The following is a 24,771-nucleotide window of genomic DNA, read 5'->3' as shown; positions in this document are numbered from 1 at the left end:
TCAGTGTGAAAGACTGGTGGAAAGCATGTCAAGACGCATGAAAGCTGTGATTAAAAATCATGGTAATTCCACAAAATATTGATTTCTGAACTCTCCCTGAGTTAAAACATTAGTATTGTTGTTTCTAAATGATCATGAACTTGTTTTCTTTGCATTATCTGAGGTCTGAAAGCACTGTTTTTTTTTTTAATTTTGTCCATTTCTCTTTTTCAGAAAAAAAAATACAAAATTTATTGCTTGAAAATTCTGAGACATGTTGTCAGAAGTTTATAGAATAAATGAACAATTTAAATTTTACTCAAAAATATACCTATAAAGAGAAGAAACAGACAAACTGAACATTTTGCAGTGGTCTCTTAATTTTTGCCAGGGTTGTATATTCACTCTTGAAACGGCTTGGCAGTACAGGGGTCATGACCTAACATGCAACACTGTGTGCCAAAAACAAGTCAAAATTGTGGCGCATATTTCTAACACAATGTAAGCCAACTAATAAGTAGTGTAAACTTAAACTAGACAGTCTTAAGCTATGCCAGATTTATCAAACCGCATTAATCACGCTGATAAATCTGGCTCATTTTAAAACTATCTAATCCAAATTAGTAGTGTCTAAAAATTAGACAGTTTTGATCAATCTGCCCCAATGTCTCTAGACAAAAGTCTTCATAATTAATGCCTTGGTTAGCTGTGTATTTCCAATTTTCTCTACAATAGTGTGGATGAAAAACTAATTTCTCATTTGTGATAGTTTTGACCATATCAAGCAAACTATTTAATCTTATTTTTCATAAGAACATTACGCAGAAAAAACTGTGCAGGCAATAAGTGAATGGCTTTGTGGAATTTTACTTTCATAAAAAAGGGATTCTACCGAATATGGCACAAATGATACTATTCTGTACATATAGCAGGCATAGATCTGCCAAATGTGCTAAAGAAGTTGTCTGGCCTTATATTAAACTCTTCAGCCTCCAATCTTGTTTTCACCTTCATGACCAGGCCAAATTATAAAATTCTGACCAGTGTCATTTTATGTGGTAAATACCTCTGGAACGTTTCAAAGGATCCCACTGATTCCGAGACTGTTTTCTCGTGAAATATTGTTCTTCATGATAGCGGTAACATTTCCTCGATTTGACTTTTGTTTATTTGTGAAAAAAACAAACAGAAACTTGACAAAACATTTAATTTTTATGCCCTTAAATCAGAGAGTTATGTTACACAAAATAATTAATAAATAACCTTTCCCACATGTCTACTTCTACAATTTTTGAAACATACCATATTTTGCAGATTATAACACGCATCGGTTTATATGAGGCACTACAAATTTTGGGGAGGAAAAATTGATTTTTTTAAAATAAAGTGATGCATGTTATATTCCACTTTTGTGGTAGCTTACCTGGGAGGAAGCATAACAAATATCGGGGTCCTTTTTTTTCCTATTACCTTTGTGAAACAAATGAGATCTCAGCATGAGCAGTCTCCGGCGGCCATTTTCTCGGGCTACACCGCATTAGAAAGTATGGAAGGTGCAGGACTCCGGGAAAATGGCCGCCGTAGGCGGCACATGTACATTTGAGATCTCATTTGTTTCACAAGGGTAACATTAAAAAAGGAGCTCAAAATTTGTTGTGCAATGAGTGCCATTTGACATTTTGATTGCAAAATTTGCTGGAATAATTTGTGGATGCCATGTTGCTTATGGAAAGCAACAAATTTTGCATTTTCACAAGGGTAACAGGAGAAATTGTACCATACAATTTGTTGTGCAATTTCTCCTGAGTATGCTGACACCCCATATGTGGGGGAAAAATACTGTTTGGACGCATGGCAGGGCTTGGAAGAGAAGGAGTACCTATTGAGTTTTTGAATGCAAAATTTGCTGGAATTATTAGCAGACACCATGTTACGTTTGGAGAGACTCGGATGTGCCCAAACAGTGAAAATTCCACAAGGGACACCATTATGAAAATTAGGCACCTAAGGGAACTTATCTAGATATGTGGTGAGCACCATGAACCCCCAGGTGCTTCACAGAAGTTTATAACATTGAACCGTGAAAATAAAAAAAATACATTTTTCCAACAAAAATGTTTTGCAGCTCCAAATTTTGCGTTTTCATAAGGGTAACAGGAGAAATTTTACCATGAAATTTGTGCAATTTGTCCTTAGTACAGCAATACCCAATATGTGGAGGAAAACTACTGTTTGACACCATGTCACAATTGGAGGTCCCCTGATGTGCCACCATTCTGGAAACTAGACCCCTCAGGGAACTTATCTAGATGTGTGGTGAGCACCATGAATCCCCAGGTGCTTCACAGAAGTTTATAACATTGAGCCGTGAAAATTAAAAAAATTACATTTTTACCACAAAAATATTATATTAGCCCCAAATTTTTTATTTTCACAAAAGTATCAGGAGACAACGGAACTCAAAATCTGTTGTGCAGTTTCTCTTGAGTATGCAGATGCATCATACATGGGGGAAAACTACTCAGAGCTCAGAAAAAAAAGGAGGGACGTTTTGGAAATCATACTTTGGAATGGTTTGCAGGTGTTATGTCACGTTTGGAGAGCCCCAAGTGTCCCTAAACAGTGGAACCCCCCCAAAATGACCCCATTTTGGAAACTAGACCTCTCAAGGAATTTATCTAGATGTATGGTGAGCATCTTGAACCCACAGGTGCTTCACAGAATTTTACGTTAATCTATGAAATAAAAAAAAATATATTTTTCACCCCAAATCATTGTTTTAGCCCATTTTTTTAAATTTTCACAAGGATAGCAAAAGAAAATGTACCTGAAAATTTGTTGTGCAATTTTTCTTGAGTACAACGATACCCCATATGTGGTCGAAAACTACTTTTGAGGCACAGTGCACAGCTCAAAAGGGATGGAGCGGCATATTGGAGTTCAGATTTTGCTGGACTGCTTTGACTGTACCATGTCACATTGGCAGAGCCCCTTAGGTGCTGTAACAGCAGAACCCCCCCAAAAGAGACCCCATTTTACAAACGACACCTCTCAATGAATTGATCTAGGCATGCAGTGATCATAATGACACCGCAGGTGGATCACATAATTTTATACCATTGGGCTGTGAAGAAAAAAAAATTAGATTTTTAACACCAAAATTTGCCTCAGCCCCAGATTTTACAATTTCACACTTGGAAATGGGTAAAAATTGGACAAAAATTTGTCTCACAATTTCTGTTGAATGTAGAATTACCCCTTATATGGCTGTACAGTACTACTTAGCATATGGCAAGACTTTGAGTGGACAAAGCACTATTTGCTTTATGGAGTGCAGATTTTCCTAGAATAGTTTGTGGTCTCCATATAAAGAGCCCCCAAGTGCTAGAAGAGCAGTATTCCCCTCGAAATGACCCCATTTTGGAAATTATACCCCTTTGGGAGTTTATCTACGACGTGGTGACAATTTTGACTCCATGGCTGTTTTACAGAAACAAGCAGTAGAGGATGTTGCTAATTGAAAATTGTCATTGTAGTGGCCAGTATGTTGTAGTGACCAGTACGTGGTAGTGACCAATATGTGGCAGTGCCCAGCTCATGATTCTGGAGATATGCACCATAAATTAGGCAGGTTCTCATCGCTACAAAAATGCCAAACATGTAGATGTTAAATGTGGTTTAGGCACACTCTGAGGCTCAAAAAGGAGAGGGGCATTTGGATTTGGTAGTACAGAATTTTTGAGATTTCCTTTTGGGGGGCAAAGAGCCATTTTGCTTTTCCATAGCTTTTGTACTACCTATAAAATGGAAGCACCCTATATTTCCATTGACCTATGACAGACCTGAGTGCGGACCTGCTTTTTTTTTGGATGGATTTGAAGATTTTGTTAGGAACATCTTACAAAACGTTTTGAATCACATTTATCCTGCGCTTTACGTGGAGCACTTATTGAGGTTTCCATTTAAATCTCCAAGATTTCTCTCGCGTATCACCCCTACTCTGGAACCCTCTACCACAACACATCAGACTCTCGCCTACCATCGAAACCTTCAAAAAGAACCTGAAGACCCACCTCTTCAGACAAGCCTACAACCTGCAGTTACCACCGATCGACCAAACCGCTGCATGACCAGCTCTACCCTCACCTACTGTATTCTCACCCATCCCTTGTAGATTGTGAGCCTTCGCGGGCAGGGTCCTCATTCCTCCTGTACCAGTTATGACTTGTATTGTTTAAGATTATTGTACTTGTTTTTATTATGTATACCCCTCCTCACATGTAAAGCGCCATGGAATAAATGGCGCTATAACAATAAATAATAATAATAATAATAATAATAATAATAAGTAACGTGATTTATATGAAACCCCAAGCGATCCATTCACTATATTAAGGCAGCAGTTTTATTCTGGACTCAGCCTGGCCTCTGTTCAGCATTATCCTTTTTTTCAGAGATGCACAAAACTGTGGCCATGGGCACTTTTATGCATGCCTAAAAAGATGGGATATAGGTCATACGACATCCACAGTACTTCCACCTGCCTCATTTAGATGGAAACCCCGGTGTAAGCCCTCAGCGCAGAGGGCAGGATAAATGTGAGCCGAGCCTTCCTGCAATTTTTGGGAAGCATAATGAAAAAATCAACAGCAAGTAAAGAATTGGTTTTGTTTATTTTTTACGTTGTTTCCCGTGCGGTATAAATGATTAGGTGACTTTACTCTTTGGGTGGTTGCGATACCAGATTTATATTTTTTTTTCTGTTTTGCTGCTGTCACACACTAAAAGACACTTCTTTTTGCAAAAACTAGCTTTGCATCTGCATATTTTGAGAGCTATAATTTTTCCATATTTCTGCCAACAGAGTCATATGATGGCTTGTTTTTTTGTGGGACGAGTCAATATTTTTATTGGAACCTTTTTCGGTAACATGATATTTTTGGATCGCTTTCCATTCCAATTTTTGCGAGACTGAATAAACAAACACCAGCAATTCAGAAATTGTTTTTTTCATACCGTTCCGCATGTGGTAAAATTGATAAGGCATCTTTATTCTTTGGTTCAGTACGATTATAGTGGTACCACATTTATATAGTGTTTTGTATTTTGGTAATTTTATGCCATAAAAACTGTGATATAGAAAAAAATAATTATTTTTACATTGCTTTATTCAGAGAGCTATAACTTTTTCTGATGATTGAGATTTATAGCAAGCTTGTTTTTTCCAGGATAAGATGATGTTTTTAGAGATACCATTTTTATTTACATTCGTCTTTTTGATCGCGTTTTATTCCACTTTTTGTTCTGTGGTATGATGAAAAAGTATCATTTTTTGCCTTGGGTTTCTTTTTTTACAGTGTTCACTGAAAGGGGTAATTGGTGGAACAATTTGATAGGTCGGGTTGTTCCAGATGTGGTGATACCAAATACAGTGGGTACTGAAAGTATTCATACCCCTTTAAATTTTTCACTTGGTAAATTCAAGTTCATATTTGTTCTCATTAATGTACACTTTTAACCCAATCTTGACTGAAAAAACAGAAATGTAGAAATGTTTGCATATTTATTAAAAAAGAAAAACTGAAATATCACATGGTCATAAGTATTCAGACCCTTTGCGCAGTATTGAGTAGAAGCACCCTTTTGAGCTAGTACAGCCATGCGTCTTCTTGGGAATGATGCAACAAGTTTTTCGCACATGGATTTGGGGATCCTCTGCCATTCTTCCTTGCAGATCCTCTCCAGTTCCATCAGGTTGGATGGCGAACTTTGGTGGACAGCCATTTTCAGGTCTTTCCAGAGATGCTCAATTGGATTTATTTCAGAGCTCTGGATGGGCCAGTCAAGAATGGTCACAGAGTTGTTCTGCAGCCACTTCTTTGTTATTCTAGCTGTGTGCTTAAGGTCATTGTCTTGTTGGAAGGTGAACCTTCGGCCAAGTCTGAGGTCCAGAGCACTCTGGAAGAGGTTTTCATCCAGGATATCTCTGTAGTTGGCCGCATTCATATTTCCTTCAATGACAACCAGTCATCCTGTCCCTGCAGCTGAAAAATACCCCCATAGCATGATGCTGCCACCACCATGTTTCACTGTTGGGATTGTATTGGGCAGGTGATGAGCAGTGCCTGGTTTTCTCCACACATAACGCTTAGAATTATCACCAAAATGGTCTATCTTCATCTCATCAGACCAGAGAATCTTATTTCTCATAGTCTGGGAGTCCTCCATGTGTTTTTTAACAAACCCTATGCAGGCTTTCATATGTCTTGCACTGAAGAGAGGCTTCCGTCGGGCCACTCTGCCATAAAGGCCCGACTGGTGGAGTGCTAGTTGACTTTGTGGAACTTTCTCCAATCTCACTATTACATCTCTGCAGCTCAGCCACAGTGATCTTGGGGTTCTTCTTTTCCTCTCTCACCAAGGCTCTTCTCCCACCATTGCTCAGTTTGGCTGGACAGCCAGGTCTAGGAAGACTTCTGGTGGTCCCAAACTTCTTCCATTTTAAGGATTATGGAGGCCACTGTGGTCTTAGGAACCTTGAGTACTGCAGAAATTCTGTTGTAACCTTGGGCACATCTGTGCCTTACCACAATTCTGTCTCTGAGCTCCTTGGCCAGTTCCTTTGACCTCATGATTCTCATTTGGTCCGACATGCACTGTGAGCTCTGAGGTCTTATATATACAGGTGTGTGCCTTTCCAAATCAAGTCCTATCAGTTTAATTAAACACAGCTGGGCTCCAAATGAAGGAGAACCATCTCAAGGAGAATCACAAGGAAATGTGATTTAAATATGAGTGTCTGAACAAAGGGTCTGAATACTTATGGGCACGTGATATTTCAGTTTTTCTTTTTTATTAAGCTTGCAAAAATTTCTACCTTTCTGTTTTTTTTCAGTCAAGATGGGGTGCAGAGTGTACATCAATGTGAAAAAATTAACTTTTTTGAATTTACCAGATGGCTACAATGGAACAAAGAATGAAAAATTTAAAGGGGTCTGAATTTGTACATTTTTTATTTTTTTTTTACTTTATACTAAATTAATCAATGGCACTTTCACTTTCTGCAGTCTGAATGCAGTTCTAATGCATTGCAATGCACAACCAATGCTGCACTGACATAAATTAGTTTGATCATGCACTGAGCATGATCTAAGGAACTGATGACATTGGTTCACCATGGCAACGATCGGGCCTTGGTGATGTCATGAGGGTGCCGATCGAAGTGCAGAAGGGGCACCCTCTCTCTGCATGCCTGCTAAATGCCGCAATCGCAGTATTTAGGGGTTAAAGAGCCAAGAGCAGTGCGGGAACCATTTCTGCACTAATTTCTGGGTGTCAGCTGTGAGAATCAGAACTTGGTGGCGATCCCACGTGCACAAAATCAACATGACGTAGCCATTTGTCTAAGATCAGTAACTACCTAGCGACCTGGACGTATGGATACGTTGAAGGTCGGGAAGGGGTTCAAGATCTATCCATATTATAGGCCATCAACATCATGTTGGTGGGGTTCACAATAGATGTGCTGCAGTTCATGGCACAGGCCATTACACAGTGAATGAATCTAGGCTATTCTGACTCTATTCACTGCATACATCTGGCTGACGCAATTGTTTTCAACAGCTGATTGTTAGGTTTTCTGGTTGTCGAACCCAATCAATCTGATATGGATGCATGGTCCAAGCACTGACTGGGCTACAACGGGCTGTCGTCAGTTAGGATTTGACCCAGAAGCATAGGTTAACACTGCAAATATTGAATCTTTACATAAACTTCACGTATTTGTTAAGAAAAGTGTAAAAACGTATGAAATCCTTATAAATGTGCTTCAGTAACCATAGAAACATCTGATTTAAATATCTAAAAAACACTGAAGCAGCGAACTTTGAGAAAGCCAAAATCTGTGTCAGTCTCAGGACTTTTATCCATGACCGTACATTACAAAGTGTTTTTTTATATGTATTTTTGTAGCATGCCCAGTCCTTTTCTGGGCATAAAAAGAAATTATACATCCTCATAAAAAAACTTTAGAACAATTTATGGTACCCTTACCGAAGAGTGCCAACAATTTTCAAAATTATCATTACTTTAACATTCATTGTAAATTTATAACCCATCTTCATATGTGGAGCTGTGCTAATATTGATGAACTCTTTCCCTTCTATTACTGATATATCAACAGGGTGTATGTCATGGTGATAGATCTGGCTTAGGGTGGCGCCACACGTGCGTATTTTCTCTCATCTGAGAGAATAAGGTCGATGCCCACAATAAGAGAGCCCAAGGATTGGGCTACATGAATCCAGAAACATTCTTCCATTTAATTCCCTGATTACTTTTACATAGATTATGATGAAACTAGACCCCTGTAGCCATCACTATGAGGAGCTCAGTGAATAGGAATTTGTACAGCGACCAATGAATATAATGCACTGAGCTCTTGTTAGTGAGAGCTGCAGTAAAAACTGTGAATCTATATTTGGGAAGGAGAAACAGTTCAGAGCCTGGTCTCTTTCACACTTTCAGACCCATTAGGCTGTGTGCGCACGTTGTAGATTTTTCGCGTTTTTTTCACTATAAAAACGCTATAAAACGAGAAAAAAAACACATACATTATGCATCCCATCATTTGGAATGCATTCCGCAATATTTTGAGCGGAAAAAAACGCATCGCAGTAAAAAACGCAGTATGTTCATTAATTTAGTGGATTTTTTGCGAATTTCCCACTATATTATTGCATTGGGAACCTCCAGAAAAATCCGCCAAAAAAAGCACCAAAAACGCAGTAAAAACACGGTAAAAACGCGAGAAAAACACTCAAAAAACGCATGCGGATTTCTTGCAGAAAATGTCCGGTTTTGCTCAGAAAATTTCTGCAAGAAATCCTGAACGTGTGCACATAGCCTAAAAGTGTCATGGTTTACCTCTTTGATGAGCATGATGACTGCCATTCTAGAAAAGTTCAGCATGGATTGCCCAGTGTCTGTATTGGTAGCCATTCCTATAATTAACCACAACGCAGGCACTATATTTTCTAGACTATGAGATACTCTTCAGCATAGCATGCGCCTCAGTGTAGGCAACAGAAAATTAGGAAGAAAGATTTCAAACTTGAATGGCAAAAAAACTGCAGATTGTCCAGGTAGTGAAAAGTTTAATGCCAGCTTCCTTGGTGGTCTACACAAGTGTGTACAGTGTTATGCACCCCTGGTCAAAATTACCCTTATTGTGACCAGTTAAGCAACAAAAATATATGTATATATATATATATATATATATATATATATATTGTTTTATCATTTTAGAAATGGCAAAAAGGAAAACGTGCCAATGCAGAAGTTTGAGCACCTTTGGAGATTTGTGTTCTCAGACAACTTTTACCAAGGTTTCTACCCTTAACTAACCTGTTAGGGTTGTGGCTTGTTCACTATCATCGTTAGGAATGGCCAGGTCATGCAAATTTCCCCGCTTTATAAAACCCCAGCCTCTTCTAACCTTGTACCAAAAAAGCAGCTGCCATGGGCTATTTTATGCAGCTGCCTAGCACTCTGAAAATGAAAACGGTGGAGGCCCTCAAAGCAGTGGAAGGCTGTAAAATGATAATAAAGTGTTTTCATGTTGCCTTTCCCTCAGTTCGTAAGGTAATTAAGAAATGGCAGTTAACAGGCACAGTGGTGGTCAAGATAAGGTCTGGAAGACCAAGCAAAATTTCAGTAAGAGCTGCTTGCAGGATTGCTAGAGAGGCAAATCAGAACCCACGCTTGACTGCAATAGACTTTCAGAAACATTAAGCAGACTCTGGAGTCACCTGGAGACACCTACACAAATGGAGTACTCATCAGTAGAAAACCTCTTCTGCATCCGCACCATAAAATTCAGCGTCAAAAATTCAGTGTCAGAAGTATGCAAGAGAACATCTAAACAAGTCTGATGCATTTTGGAAACAATTCCTGTGGAGGTTAAAATAGAACTCTTTGGCCAAAATGATCGAAGGTATGTATGGAGAAAAAAGAGCACAGAATTTCAGGAAAAGAACATCTCGCCAACCATTAGGCATCATCGTGGATCAATCATATTTTGGGGCTGTGTTGAAGCCAATGGCACTGTGAACATTTCAAAGGTAGAGGGAAGAATGGATTCTATGAAATTTCAACAAATTCTTGATGCAAACATAACACGATCTGTAAAAAAAAAGCTGAAATAAAAAAAGAGGATGGCTTCTACAAATGTTTTCTAAACATTCAAAATCCACAATAGTCTACCTCAAAAGGCGCAAGCTAAAGGTTTCACAATGGCCCTCACAGTCCCCTGATTGTAACATCATTGAAAATCTGTGGCTAAACCTCAAAATAGTAGTGCATTCAAGATGACCCAGGAATCTCACAGAACTGGAAGAATTTTCCAAGGAAGAATGGATGAAAATCCCTCAAACAAGAACTGAAAGATTCTTGTCTGGCTACACAAAGCATTTCACAAGCTGTGATACTTTCAAAAGGGGGTGCTCCTAGGTACTAACCATGAAGGGTGCCCAAACTTTTAGATTGGCCCATTTTCCTTTTTGTAATTTTTAAAATGTAATAAATGACAAAATATATTTTTTGCCTAACATACAAATGAAACGTGTCATCTTTAACTTCAGGCCTTTTAAGGATCATTTAATCTTCACCTTACTGTTCATACCAACAGTTATTTTGACCAGAGGTGCCCAAACTTTTACATGCCACTGTATGTGTTTGCATCTGGAATGGCAGCTTACCTCTTGTTGAGGGGTAATGTAGGCAGCCCAGTGGGTCTATGTTAATGGATAGGTTAGATGTACACTAGTAGAGAGTAGGGACAGAGAGGGTTGTGCGATTTAAATTCAACAGACTGCATCTCTAGTGTTTTGCTGCAGATTTTTTAGAAGTTTCATTTCCAGACCCAAAGCCATGATTTTTTCAAACTGCGGCATGCCTGGTGCTTTTTACCTCTTTACAGTAAAACACCTTCCAAATTATTGTTTATTGTTATATCGTTGGCTTGTATAGAGGCAGTTCTGGGAACTTTGCCTAGAATTTCTTTTATAAAAAAAATGAGTGAAAAAAATTGCAAAGCTACATAAATTAAAGTTAAGTCCTGGGGGATGGAATTGGCAAAGCCGTGTACTGCAAGACTAATGCAATTTGTGAGAACTGCGTGGGACCGTCTAGGAAATCGAAGGGAAGCAAGAACACTCCTTTGACAAACTTGGCAGATAAATGTCTTAAAAGGTTTATCCATACTGGTCAAGTTATTTGGCTCAGCAGTGAGGGCCAAACATTAATTTTTACACCTGCACAATTGTGGATGGATGGCTATAGCCAGCCATCTAATGATTAGGCAGACAGGTATAAAATCTATTTGTACTTTGTGATGAAGACTGTATTACTTTTATAAAATTTTTTATGTGTAAATTCCAGTTTAATTTACCATGTTAGTTAAAGACACGGCAGGCCTGTGCCTCGGGCGAGTGGCGGCAGACAGCTTTTAATCTACACAGTAATAAATGTACAGTGTCGTTTTCTTTCTTTTCTGTGGAAAATGAATAGAGAGAATGAGAATAATCAAATGCTGTTGGTATACAGTATATCTTCAATACGGCAGAACTCAATTTCTGATCTGTACTGGTAAACATCTAAGTATCCTCTGCAAATTGAATACAGTAAATATAAAGTATAAAATCCTGAGGCTTTGTTCACATGGTGCAGAATTGATCAATATTTTGCACCATTAACAAGAGTAGAAGCAAGGATTTGGCGTATGCATTACAGAAACGCATGTTGAACATACTAAATGTATTGTTTCGCCCATGCTCCCAGTGTACACACACACAAAGAATAATAATTTGGCATTGCTGGGGCAGTGTTTATTGGCATATGTTTATTTTTACTATATAGGAAAGTGTGGTATGTTATGCCTTTCTGTAGAAAGGTGCACAATTAAAAATGGTGCACCATGAGGTAGAAATATTTTTTCAGCGGGACTCATACTTACCTGCAATCTAAATCAGCCTTGAATATATTATTGTCTCGTCTGTTAAAGAAGCGCTCCCATCAACATTTTTATCCTTTCAATAACCTATATTGCAATCATCATATTATATAGCATTGTGTACTTACAATTCCTCATTTTGCCCTTTTACCCAGTTAATTTCTCTCTTTTCCATTAGGTCTACGGCATCACGTAATTAAAAATTACTAGCTGAATCCGTCTAAGCCCTATGTAGAAACCGTAAGTCTTTTTTTTCCTGTGTGAGTCATGAGTCACTGTAAAAATCCCTGAAAGGAGAGGAGCAGAGCAGCTGATTCAGGAGATGAAGAAGTAAATGATAAATGCAGGAAGAAGAGACTTACTGTTTCTACACGGAACAGAGAAAAGAGAAGAATTAGCTGGGTAGAAAGGCATAATGAGCAATTGTAAGTACACAGTGCAATATACAGGTCCTTCTCAAAAAATTAGCATATAGTGTTAAATTTCATTATTTACCATAATGTAATGATTACAATTAAACTTTCATATATAATATAGATTCAATGGGTGAAATATGTTAATTTATTGAGACAGGTTTTTTGGGTTATCAGGAGTTGTATGCCAAAATCATCAGTATTAAAACAATAAAAGACCTGACAAATTTCAGTTGGTGGATAATGAATCTATAATATATGAAAGTTTAATTGTAATCATTACATTATGGTAAATAATGAAATTTAACACTATATGCTAATTTTTTGAGAAGGACCTGTAATATGATGACTGCAAAATATTAAGAGGATACAAATTGATGGGAGGAGGAGTGCTTCTTTAAGTTTGACTTTGACACTTTAACACTAATAGTGCTAAATTCTACTGTGATGTTGTACAGATTATCCAGAGGATTTTTATATTTGACCAAAACTTTTATACACATGATAAATGTAAGGTATAGCACAACATGTGCCATGCGTGTGTACATTATGGAAGAATATGTACAATAATGTACAATTCAGTCAAACTGACATTAAATGAGTTGTCCAGTCATATGATATTAATGACCATAGAAGTTTTCATCAATAGAGATGAACAGATCTTTGGAAATTCGGAATTGCTGACTGCTCTGAATTTTCCCCCTAAAAATTGATTAGCGGTGAATAATTTCCTCTGAATCTCAATAATAGAAAGCTTATAATTGCTCGGAAAATATACATGGGAGAAACGAACAAGAGAACCCTCCCCTGATCATAAGAGCTTACGCTCTGCCGGAGAGACAGAGAGTGGACTGTTGTGAATTCTGCTCTTATGTTCCCTCCAGTGGTTGTAGGTGGGAATGCAGTTGTCTCTGAGTCACAATCCTGGCCAGGTGTATCTGCTAATTGCTGTTCTGACTGGGATATTTAAGTGTGCAGGATTCATTAGCCCTTGCCAGTTGTCAATGTTTCTTTGGAAGTATTGGATCTCTGCCTGGCCTGCTTAGCTGCCAGTTCAGCAAAGATAAGTGTCTTTTTCTTTTTCTGAGGCGCACTTGCTGTGTGCTTATTTTCAGTGCTGATCATTTGTTTCTATTTGTCCAGCTTAGACTGTGTCAGTTGTTTTTCTCTGTCTGGTTGGATTCTCTGGAGTTGCAGTTATACTCTCCACATCTTTAGTTAGGTGGTGGAGTTTTGTATTTTCTGCTGTGGATATTTTTGTAGTTTTTTTATGCTGACCGCTTAGTATCCTGTCCTGTCCTTTTCTATTTAGCTAGTGGCCTCCTTTGCTAAGCCTGTTTTCTGCCTGCGTGTGTCCTTTCCTCTCCAACTCACAGTCAATATTTGTGGGGGGCTGCCTATACTTTGGGGGTCTACTCTGAGGCAAGATAGTTTTCCTATTTCCATCTTTAGGGGTATTTAGTCCTTCGGCTGTGTCGAAATGTCTAGGTTTTGTTAGGCACACCCCACGGCTACTTCTAGTTGCGGTGATAAGATCAGGGTTTGCGGTCAGTATAAGTTACCACCTACTCCAGTGAAGGTTTTTATGCTGCTCCAAGGCCACCTGATCATAACAGTGGACCCTGCTGACCATAAGAATTTTCTCTTTACAGGAGAACACTGATGACCATAAGAGCTTACACTCTACAGGAGAAAGAGAAAGGACCCTGCTAAATATCAGATCTTAAAGGGATATTCCCATCTCTAAGATCATATCCCAATATGTAGTAGGTGTAATAATAACAGTATTAGCAAACACCTCCAATTAGAAATATAGTATAGTTCTTTTGATTAGCTATATTGGTTACCTAACATGCTGGGCATTGCAGTAGCTTAGGCATCCATGGTTACTACAACTAACAGCCAACTAACTTTCACTAAACGTGTGGTTATTGATAGCTAAGCTACTGCAATGACTTGCACATGGGGAATTATGGGGAAGCCAATGTGGCAATGTAATTGACATTAGCTCGCGCTCTCATTGTTTAGCAGTGTGGGTAATGGTGTCAGGGAAAGTTTTCTTTGCATGAGTCGAATCTCAAAGTGTTTCAATTTGCGTGAAACCATAAGTTTCAATAAACTTGACACTAGTCATTAACATCTTATGATTGGAAACCCCTCTAAAGTAGACATAATTTAATGACCAAAGAAAGTTCTATAAAACAAGTATCTAATCTATAAAAAAAACTTTTGTGTGAATGAAGGTTTAATTAAGTACATTGAAAATAAAGTTGCTGCTGGACAACTTCTGATACACTTTAATACTTTAAGCCTTCCCTATTTACCATGTCTCAAAGGAATTCAGCTATGGCAGCTGATAGAGGTAAGTCATAAACCACAAGGCTCAGAAAGATAAGCACTCTCTCTTTTCGATGAGTAAAAGTCATGATATAATATATTCAGTCAGACCACACCATTCCCAAATGAGAGATGTTGTATTGAGAAAATTTCCAAATTAAAGATCGATTAATTAGATAATATTTCATGAAAGAGACTTCAGAATACCATAAAAAGAAAAAAAAAACAATGTCTTCCAAGTCTTTAAAATGCATGAGTAGCATGCGCCCATCTAGAATAAATCAATGGCTGTGGTGCTGAATAGATACAGAACTTTACATTGTTCCTTTGATACTTTGGGTAAGTGAGTGATCTTTTTTTTCTTGTACAAATCTTTAAACTTGTCAAAACATACAATACAGAATCCAGTTTACATTTTATGCAATTATGCCTAAAATGTCCATTGTCTACATCAGTCAATAAATAAGACCCCCACCACGGTCAAGTTACTGTACACAATACAGTGTCCAAATAATGCCGCCATCCAATTACCCACAAATATTGTCATTCACTGAAGAAACAGATTTTCTTATTTTCTAAGATGATGATGACAGAACTAGGGTTTGTTATCAATTATAATCATATAACCAAAATCATAAGAAAATGCCCTAACTATAAAAACACTTTTTATTATTAAAACCAAGGCAAACTAAAGTGACAAAAAAGAACAAACAAGTGCTCAAAACCTACCCACAAACCTAATGGGGAATACTAGACGACCCTAGCTCAGATGCCTATAATTGCCCCTTCCTGACTGCGGAGGTTGGCACCCTAGGGGGTAACGTTATGGCGCCCCCACTCCACGATGGCTCACCCTAGAGGCCCTGATGCACCCTACTGCCGCTATTGAGAACCACTACCCACAGACTAAAGGGTCATCTACCACTAGACAAGGAGCCTACTGTGCTAGGGAAGACCTAGATCCCCACTAAATATAAAAACAATGTATGAACACATGGCATAAAAACGGTGACACAGATAGAAAGATACCGCTCTGTATATAGTTTTACGCAATAACTTCAGCATATGAGTATAAGATTACCACAAGGCAGCCATATACAGACCACCTACACAGACCGCAAATATATATAAATAGAGAGCATTGCAGGGGATTGCTCTTTCCTTCAACCTGGTATAGATAACCGTAATGCAAAACCCCCTCTACATGGATCTGATCCTGATAGCACCGATCCACTAGATACACAATTTACAATATGCGATATGTTTAAGTACTCATCTCTGGATGCGACAGCGGTACTGCACCATTTGCCATTGCTACTTAGCGCCTCAACGCGTTTCGCCTATGCAGGTTCTTCAGGAGGCCTGATACAAAGATATCCTGTGTCACATACGGTGATAGATAGCTCAATTGAGATAACCTAGCTAATCCTGAAAATGCATTTGAATTGGGCCTGCCGTAATTCTTTGCATAGTCAGGGGCCATTGTGCTTGGAAAAACAGTGAAGGAGACACAACGCTACACTAATGCTTTTGTCCCATTCATCTTCAAGTTTGGTGGGGTCCCAATTGTCAGATCCTAATTGTTTGCCATATCTTAGAAATAGTTCAGGACGTTGACATGTCTCATACATTTTTCAAATTATTGTCCTATTCTATGAAAAAAAAGTCACGCAGCATCTCATACCACCAGTTTATATCCCATATAGTGTTACACAGTAGTATGGATAGTGCTTCAATCTACTGTGTCAGTAAAAGTCTCATACATTGCTTATAGATCTGTGTCAGTGTTTCAGTGATACTTATCAAGTAGATCTGTGCATGACAGTCTTGAAGCTCTTGATAGTGCTAACAAGGACAGGACTTGTGCTAGCCAATCAACCTAGCAGATCCTAAGAGGTGCCCTGGCATTCACATACAGGAAACTGGACTTACACACGGGCATCTCGATTGGGTCCATGGAGTGGATACTGACCAGTGGAGCGGGCTGGCATAGGATATTCAAGTTGGGCCAATACCAGGAGATCAGGAACATAATTGTCAGGTAAACAGGACAGTTAAAACATAGGCTGATGTCAAAAACAGAAATCAAACTAGTTGGTCAAAGGAAAAGAAACAGTTAAAAAGCAGAGCCTTAAGGTACCGTCACACTTAGCGACGCTGCAGCGATACCGACAATGATCCGGATCGCTGCAGCGTCGCTGTTTGGTCGCTGGAGAGCTGTCACACAGACCGCTCTCCAGCGACCAACGATGCCGGTAACCAGGGTAAACATCGGGTAACTAAGCGCAGGGCCACGCTTAGTAACCCGATGTTTACCCTGGTTACCATTCTAAAAGTAAAAAAAACAAACAGTACATACTTACCTACCGCTGTCTGTCCTCCAGCGCTGTGCTCTGCACTCCTCCTGTACTGTCTGTGTGAGCACAGCGGCCGGAAAGCAGAGCGGTGACGTCACCGCTCTGCTTTCCGGCTGACCGACGCTCACAGCCAGTACAGGAGGAGTGCAGAGCACAGCGCTGGAGGACAGACGGCTGTAGGTAAGTATGTAGTGTTTGTTTTGTTTACTTTTAGGATGGTAACCAGGGTAAACATCGGGTTACTAAGCGCGGCCCTGCGCTTAGTTACCCGATGTTTACCCTGGTTACCAGTGAAGACATCGCTGAATCGGTGTCACACACGCCGATTCAGCGATGTCTGCGGGGAGTCCAGCGACCAAATAAAGTTCTGGACTTTCTTCCCCGACCAGCGACAGCACAGCAGGGGCCTGATCGCTGCTGCCTGTCACACTGGACGATATCGCTAGCGAGGACGCTGCAACGTCACGGATCGCTAGCGATATCGTCTAGTGTGACGGTACCTTTAGGCTAGGTTCACACTGCGTTAGCAGCAGCCCGTTCAGCACATATGCTAACGGGCTGCTGTAACGCAAGTGCCGTCGTTTGCATTGCTCTAGCGCAGATACATCATCTGCTAGCTCTATCTGCGCTAGCAGTGACGGACCCGGAAACGCTGCAGCCCGCGTCTCGGGGTCTGTCACTCCATGACGGCACATCGCTAGCGCACACCCATTGTGGGCGTGCGTCAGCGATTCGTCCGACATTGCAGTCTATGGCGGCGTTAACGGACTACGTTACACCGCGTTATGCCGCGGTGTAACGTAGTCCGTTAAACGTACCACCATAACGCAATGTGAACCCAGCTTAACCCTGCTGTTCTGTTGGTCAAAAATGACCGACTTTGAACTTCAATATTCTTTAAAATATTCAAGATGCGGCTCTGAAACCCGTGGCCGACCGACCCATCCTCATTTAAGTCAATCAACCACAAGTTTCAGAACCGCATCTTGAACACCCCAAAAAATACCAAAGTTCAAAATAGGTCTCCCCAGACCGAACAGAACAGCAGGGTTTTAAGAGAATAAAAAATCAGCAGCTAAAGGTAGGAAGCCTGGGGATAAGTAGTGTGAACCCCTCCTAAAACTTACAGAAGGAATATAATTATATGAAACTATGGGACAGAGCATCTGCTTTAACTTTCTTAGTTCCAAGTCTAAATATCAACACAAAATGAAAACGAGAGATGAATGACTCTTGGCTGATTGTGGTTTATGATAACAGTAGTTTGTCATTTGTGTTAACAGTGAGTTTATGTTTGGCACCTTCAAGGAAGTGGCAGCATTCTTCGAAAGCCCACCTAATTGGCAACAATTTGTGATTACTGATATCCTAAGGCTAGGGTCACATTGCGTTAGTGCAATCCGTTTAGCGCTAGCGGATTGCGCTAACGCAATGTTTTTTATGGGGCTGCGGTCGGGGTCGCGGTAACGTCCCCGCTCTCGCAGATCCCCGATCTGCGAGAGCGGGGAACGGACCGCGGGCGCGCCTCGGACGCTGCAAGCAGCGTCCGCGGCGCGCCAGGAATCCCCGGCGCGTCGCTAGCGCGTGCCGAACATGGCACGCGCTAGTGAAGCGCGTTCCCATTAGCGTGAATGGGCGCGTTAACGGCCGCGTTGCACGGCGTTAATTTCGCCGTGCAACGCTGTCCGTTTAACGCGGTCCCATAACGCAATGGGAACCCAGCCTAATTCTTTTGCGCACATGAGAACTTTCTTGAAAAAAAGGCACACAGGAGTTGAGTAAGAGATGATGCATCCTGTAATAACACCAATCCAATTCCAATCTCATTTACCTCTATCCCAAAAGGATGGTCAAAGTCAGGCTGGGCCAACATAAGGTCAGATGAAAAATGTTCTTTTATCTCAGAAAATGCAAGGACTGCTTCAGATCCATAGATAATCACATCAGCCCCCGTTTCAGTTAAATCAGTGAATGTTTTGGCTATCTTGATAAAAATTCTAATAAATTAGCAAACCCCAAAAAGCGATGCAAAGCTTCCAAAGATTTGAGTTGAACCCAATCCTTAATAGCATAGAGTCTAGAGAGATCGAATCGGAAACCTGAGGCAGACAGGATACATACCAGGAAGAAAATGGAACAAAAATAAACAAAATTTTTAGAATCAGACACAAACATTTCTACGTTTTTCAAATAACACACTGGACAAAGACAAATTCCCAGATAAGGATATACATGTGATCTGACAATCAGGGTTCCTTTGTACAATACCACCCTGATGCCAGTCAATAACCAGTTCATGTTTGTGTGACTAAGGCTGCCGTCTCACTCAGTATTTGGTCAGTATTTTACATCAGTATTTGTAAGCCAAAACCAGGAGTGGGTGATAAATGCAGAAGTGGTGCATATGTTTCTATTATACTTTTCCTCTATTTGTTCCACTCCTGGTTTTGGCTTACAGATACTCACGTAAAATACTGACCAAATACTGCTAGTGTGACGGCAGCCTAAGGCATAAAAGGAAATTACCAGCTCATCTATGTTTCCAACGTTAGACTTTGGAGAGTTTGGAGCAGAAGCTGCTGCAAGGTGGTGATCGATTGAAAAAAAAAGTGGGGCTGTCCCGCTCGATCCAAATTGGTAAAATTAGCACTTTATTTCAAACTTTTAAAATCTATATAAGAGTGGTGAGTGGATACTAATCATTAGTGCACTTCGAACTCTCTGTGTGTTCTTCATCATGATGAAGATTATATTTTTCAGAAGTGGTAGTCAGAAGTAGGTAACAGAACTGAATGGTCCTTGTAATGACAAAGGGTCTGGTCATTTATGGCCCAACACCAAAACTAAGTACAGCACTCCTCAGCAGAACGTCGCCCCGGTGTACAACTGCTAATTTAGTTTCTTCGTTTGCTACCTGGTAAGGGTCATCATATAGGAGTCCAAGAACCTCAAAGAATATATCATTTATGGAGATTTAGGTTAGTGTCAGGATTTAGGGAAAAAGACCAAGCCTGTGGTACAATATAATGAAGCCCACTCACTGGCTCTCAGAATCAGAAGATTGTGAGTGGAGTTTGAAGTACAGCCCACAACTTTCAGTGACTAGAAAAACTATTTGGTAAACTCACCTTAGGTTTAAGGCTTTTTGGCGGTACTGCAGCAGCTCAGATCTGAGAGGTTTTGTTTATGCTGAATCCGCACTGTAAAGTCCTAAACCCACTGGGTCATGGCCTGCATTTGATTGACCACAGCTTGGAATCGATCCATGTAGTTTTAGCTAGTTATATTGTCAAGCAAGAGGCTTTGTATGCGGTAGGCTGGCACCTCCTGATAGGGCTTCCACGGACAGGCTTTGCTTTAGCCACTCCGTCTATCAGATCCTAGGTGTGCCCTGACCATTATTCTTTAACACATATACAGAGATTTGGACTTACACAATGGCAACTGGCATAGGTCCATAGAGTGATTGCTTGAGACTGGAGCAGGATAGGTGAGATTGGACAGGAAGCTTAGTAAATAAGAGAAGGTGGGGAACAGGAAAATAATTGCCGCAGCATGTATCAGCTGTCAGATTCACTTTAACCCCTTGTGAGCACAGACATGGATGTAACAGTGCTAGAATATCAGCATTAATCATTTCAGTGCCTGTAAACAGTTTATAGGGTCAGCCATAGTGGCCATACATATCATGCCTAATTGTGTCGGTTATAGTTCCAGTCCCAATGATCTTGTAAAAGTGGCAGACGGTAATAGTGCCCCACACTAGTAACAACAGTGTTAGTGCTTGATGGAAGAATATCTTCTCCACTAGAAAGAAGCAGCATATTTACATGTCAATCTTACACTTATACTTATTATTACTTATTATATTGCCTTCTGCAATAAGTATATTAATTTTAACACAAGAAACATACATGCAAAAATATTACCCACAAACACCCAGTCACCATCTGGCTAACACCTGAGCTTATAAATAGTACCAATTTGGCACATATTAATTTATTTTATATCCTGTATAACACTGTTAGCTGAGCCTGCCTACACGTGTTGAACAGAGGGAACCTGTCACATTGTACATGCAATCGGAGCTGACACTAGCACAGTCCAGAACTTTACAGGCTAATCAATTTGTATAAAAGTGTGAACAAAAAGATTCAGCATAATTTGTATTTAGTCCAATTTCACTCTTTGGAGTTGAGTGGATGGATGGTCCACACAGTGAAGGCTGTTAATCACTTATAAGATCTTCCACTGGGCTGCTAGATCCAGAATGGGGAGAGATTTAAATTAAATGGGTTGTCCAGTCTATAATGTAAAGTCTGCAGTCACTCCACATGACTTCAGACTTGTGAACCCTCACATCACGCACAGTGTACCCTGTACGGATCCTCCGGTGTCACCACCAGGAACGACAGTCATGTGACCGCAGTATGTGATAAGCATACTCCCGGCCAGAATCTGACTAGATGGGTGCGGCTTTGCTTAAAGGGAACCTGTCACCCCCAAAATTGATGGTGAGATAAGCTTACCGTCATCAGGGGCTTATCTACAGCATTCTGTAATGCTTTTATATTTTACACTTTTTTACCTTGTCCTCCCCCATCTTTCGTTTTTACACAGCACATGGATTTTTTCTGAAATATATTATATTCATTTTACCTTCAGAGGTTTTTCTGTATTAATTTTGCCTATATATATTTATGTAATTGGCACGTTCTTTTCGGTCCAGAATACGTGCGCAGTTTGTGTATATTATATGTAGTATTTTATTTTTCTTGTGGATTATTGCTTACCATATTTCATTAAAATAAAACGTAAATTTTAAACATCACCTATCTTCTCGACTGGGTCCCTTGTTTATCCACTGCTCAGATTTTGGTGTTATACACTGTTGAGGGCAAAGCAAAGTACTGCAGTGCGCAGATCAGAGAGGCCCGGCGCCTGCGCACTGCAGTACTTTGCTCTGCCCTCAACAGGGCAGACAAAGTACACCTGCGCCGCAGCTGCGGCGTGAAGACCAGAAGAGGACATCATGGAATGAAGATAGGAGGCGCTGGAGCGGACCTGAGACACCCATTTGACCGGACCGCAGCGGGACCGCCCCTGGGTGAGTATAACCTCTTTTTCTCCTCTTTCAGGTTACATCGGGGGCTTATCTACAGCATTACAGAATGCTGTAGAAAAGCCCCTGATGACGGTGAGCTTACCTCACCATCGATTTTGGGGGTGACAGGTTCCCTTTAATGTCAATGTATAACGGTCTCGTGGGAATGTGACCAGGAGTAGGCATATCAAATATCTGAGGTCATGTGACTGTGGTTTCCTGCACCGACACCGGATAATCCTCACAACGCACAGTGTGTGCGATGTGAGGATTCCCAAGTCTGCAGTCACATAGAGTGATGCAGAATTATAGTTTAAGACCAGACAAATCCATTAATGCAAGTTATAATACTGAATCTTTTTTATTATCACATTTGGCTTTTTATTCTGGTCGCTAATAAAAACATGCAGAAGGCAGCTCTACAGCTCTATACTTAGCAGGAGGAGATTCAGCTAAGCAACAGCCCATCTGCCACTTACATATTGTAAATTTATAGGGAGAAAATCATGGAATTATAGTCTTTTTGGATAAACATGATATCAATGACATATTATCTAAAGACTTGTGGGAATTCACATTACATATTCGAATTAGATACTGCATCGATAAAGATTTAGGAACGAATCCATACCATTGCGCTCCGTTTCTTCTTACAACTACTGCACACCACATACTCCTATTTCACTGATTTATATTCATATTAAAAACATAAAGTAAACCCATAATTGCAGAAATTCTTAAATCTCTACTGTTTATTGTGCAACTTTAATGGCTATCTTTCCAAAGATCACTGTAGGTCAGGAACGGAGCAGTATAATTCCGTGCTCTGAGATCTGCAGAACAACTCGGAACAGATGGACACCCAATTTATATATATAGACTTTATGAAGCTTAGTAGTGAAAGCCACTCAGCTTCTACAAATCCAATCATCAGGGCTAATAATGCTTACTAACTTTAAACAATGTTTTACCTTGGTATCATTTATTGGTGTTGTTAGCCGCATTTAGTTACAGAATTATATTTTTGCAACGTGAAAGACTTGTGAAGTAACAGACAATACTGTAAGTATTTCATTTGAGCCAACCAAATTGACTTACCATTGTCCCATTCCCCTAGATCTGATCTACTATTGATTCCAATTGTTTAAGAAATGGAGAGACCTAATAAAACCTATGTTTAATCCCTGCGAGTGTCAACCACAAGGGGTACTAAGGTCCTTCATACTATGAAATATAAGTCCCAAAATGTAACAGATCTATCAATGTTATCAATGGTTATAAATCATATGGAAGTTTGATCATTCTGGAAGAACATCAAAATCTTACGTTAGAAAAGATTTCAGAACATTGTGGTTAGCGTCACTGAACGGTGTGCTCGCGAGGGGTGGATATGCTGCAAATTTTTCATCTGGATTTTCTGGCTGTAAAATCGGCAGTGTGTTATGGTAGCAAATCTCATCCACAGGCATAAAAAAAGCTGTGCTAAAACCATGTGGATGTTGACCTGCAATGCGGAGTTTGTCAATTTGTAAAGCAGATTTTCACAGTGGATTTCACCCTTCGCAATACATAAAATGAAATACTGCACATAGCAAATCGGCAGAAAAATCAGAAGCATATATCTAATGCGTCTTTTGCTGAAGACTCGTCGGGGAGTTTACCAAGGCTGGATTTACACAGAGTACCTTTGTGAAAAGCAACACATTTTTCAATATCATTTTTGGAGGCCTAAACACTTTGTGGCCAGATATTAATTTAAAGGGGCTTTCTCGGAATTAATAATTGATAACCTATTCATAGAGTAGGACATCAATATGAGATTGGTCAACGTCTGACATCCGGCTCCTTCACTGATCAGCCAAAATCTGCTCCAGCAGATATGAGCACTGTATGGGGCCTGTTATAAGCAATACGCCACCGCTAATCCCATTAATAATAATAATAATAATCTTTATTTTTAACAATACAGATTATGGATGACCTAACCTACAAAGGTCATCAATTGTTAAAGGGGTATTCCCATCTCCAAGAACATATCTCAAGATGTAGTAGGTGTAATAATAATATTAGCAAAGACCTCCAATTAAAAATGTAGTGTAGTTCTTCTTGTTCGCTTTGTCTCTTACTCCATGTGCAGGGCATTACAGTAGCTTAGGTATCCATGGTTATGGCCACTCATATAGTGACAGTTAGGTAACATTCACATTTGCGTTGTTGCGCAGCGTCGGCAACGCAACCAACAACGAATATACACAATGCAGTGTTTTACGACGCATGCGTTGTCATAAGATCGTACAGAGCAGGAATTTCGGCGCAGGGAAAACGCTACAAGTAGCGTCCTCTGTGCCCTGTCTGTGCGTCAATATGATGCATGCGTCGTAAAACGCAATACAATGCATACTGGTGCATGTCCATGCGCCCCCCATGTTAAAGATAGGGGCGCATGACGCATGCGTCGGTATGCGTCGACGACGCTCCACCCAACAGCGCAAATGTGAACGTAGCCTAAATTAGTTCGTTGTTAGTGGCTGTAATCATCGATACCTAAGCTACTGCAATGCCATGCATGTT

At 40.0% G+C, this 24,771-nt stretch overlaps 1 protein-coding gene across 4 annotated transcripts in view; it reads right to left on the bottom strand.

Moving 5' to 3' along the window:
- Positions 1–24,771, bottom strand: part of PHACTR1 (phosphatase and actin regulator 1) — a 506,552-nt gene that overhangs the window by 407,630 nt on the left and 74,151 nt on the right. The window lies entirely within an intron of this gene.

Source organism: Ranitomeya imitator, chromosome 6 (genome assembly GCF_032444005.1).
Source record: "Ranitomeya imitator isolate aRanImi1 chromosome 6, aRanImi1.pri, whole genome shotgun sequence".
Lineage (NCBI taxonomy): Eukaryota > Metazoa > Chordata > Amphibia > Anura > Dendrobatidae > Ranitomeya > Ranitomeya imitator.
Note: the sequence above shows the minus strand (reverse complement) of the source record. Positions and strands in the feature narration are given on the sequence as shown.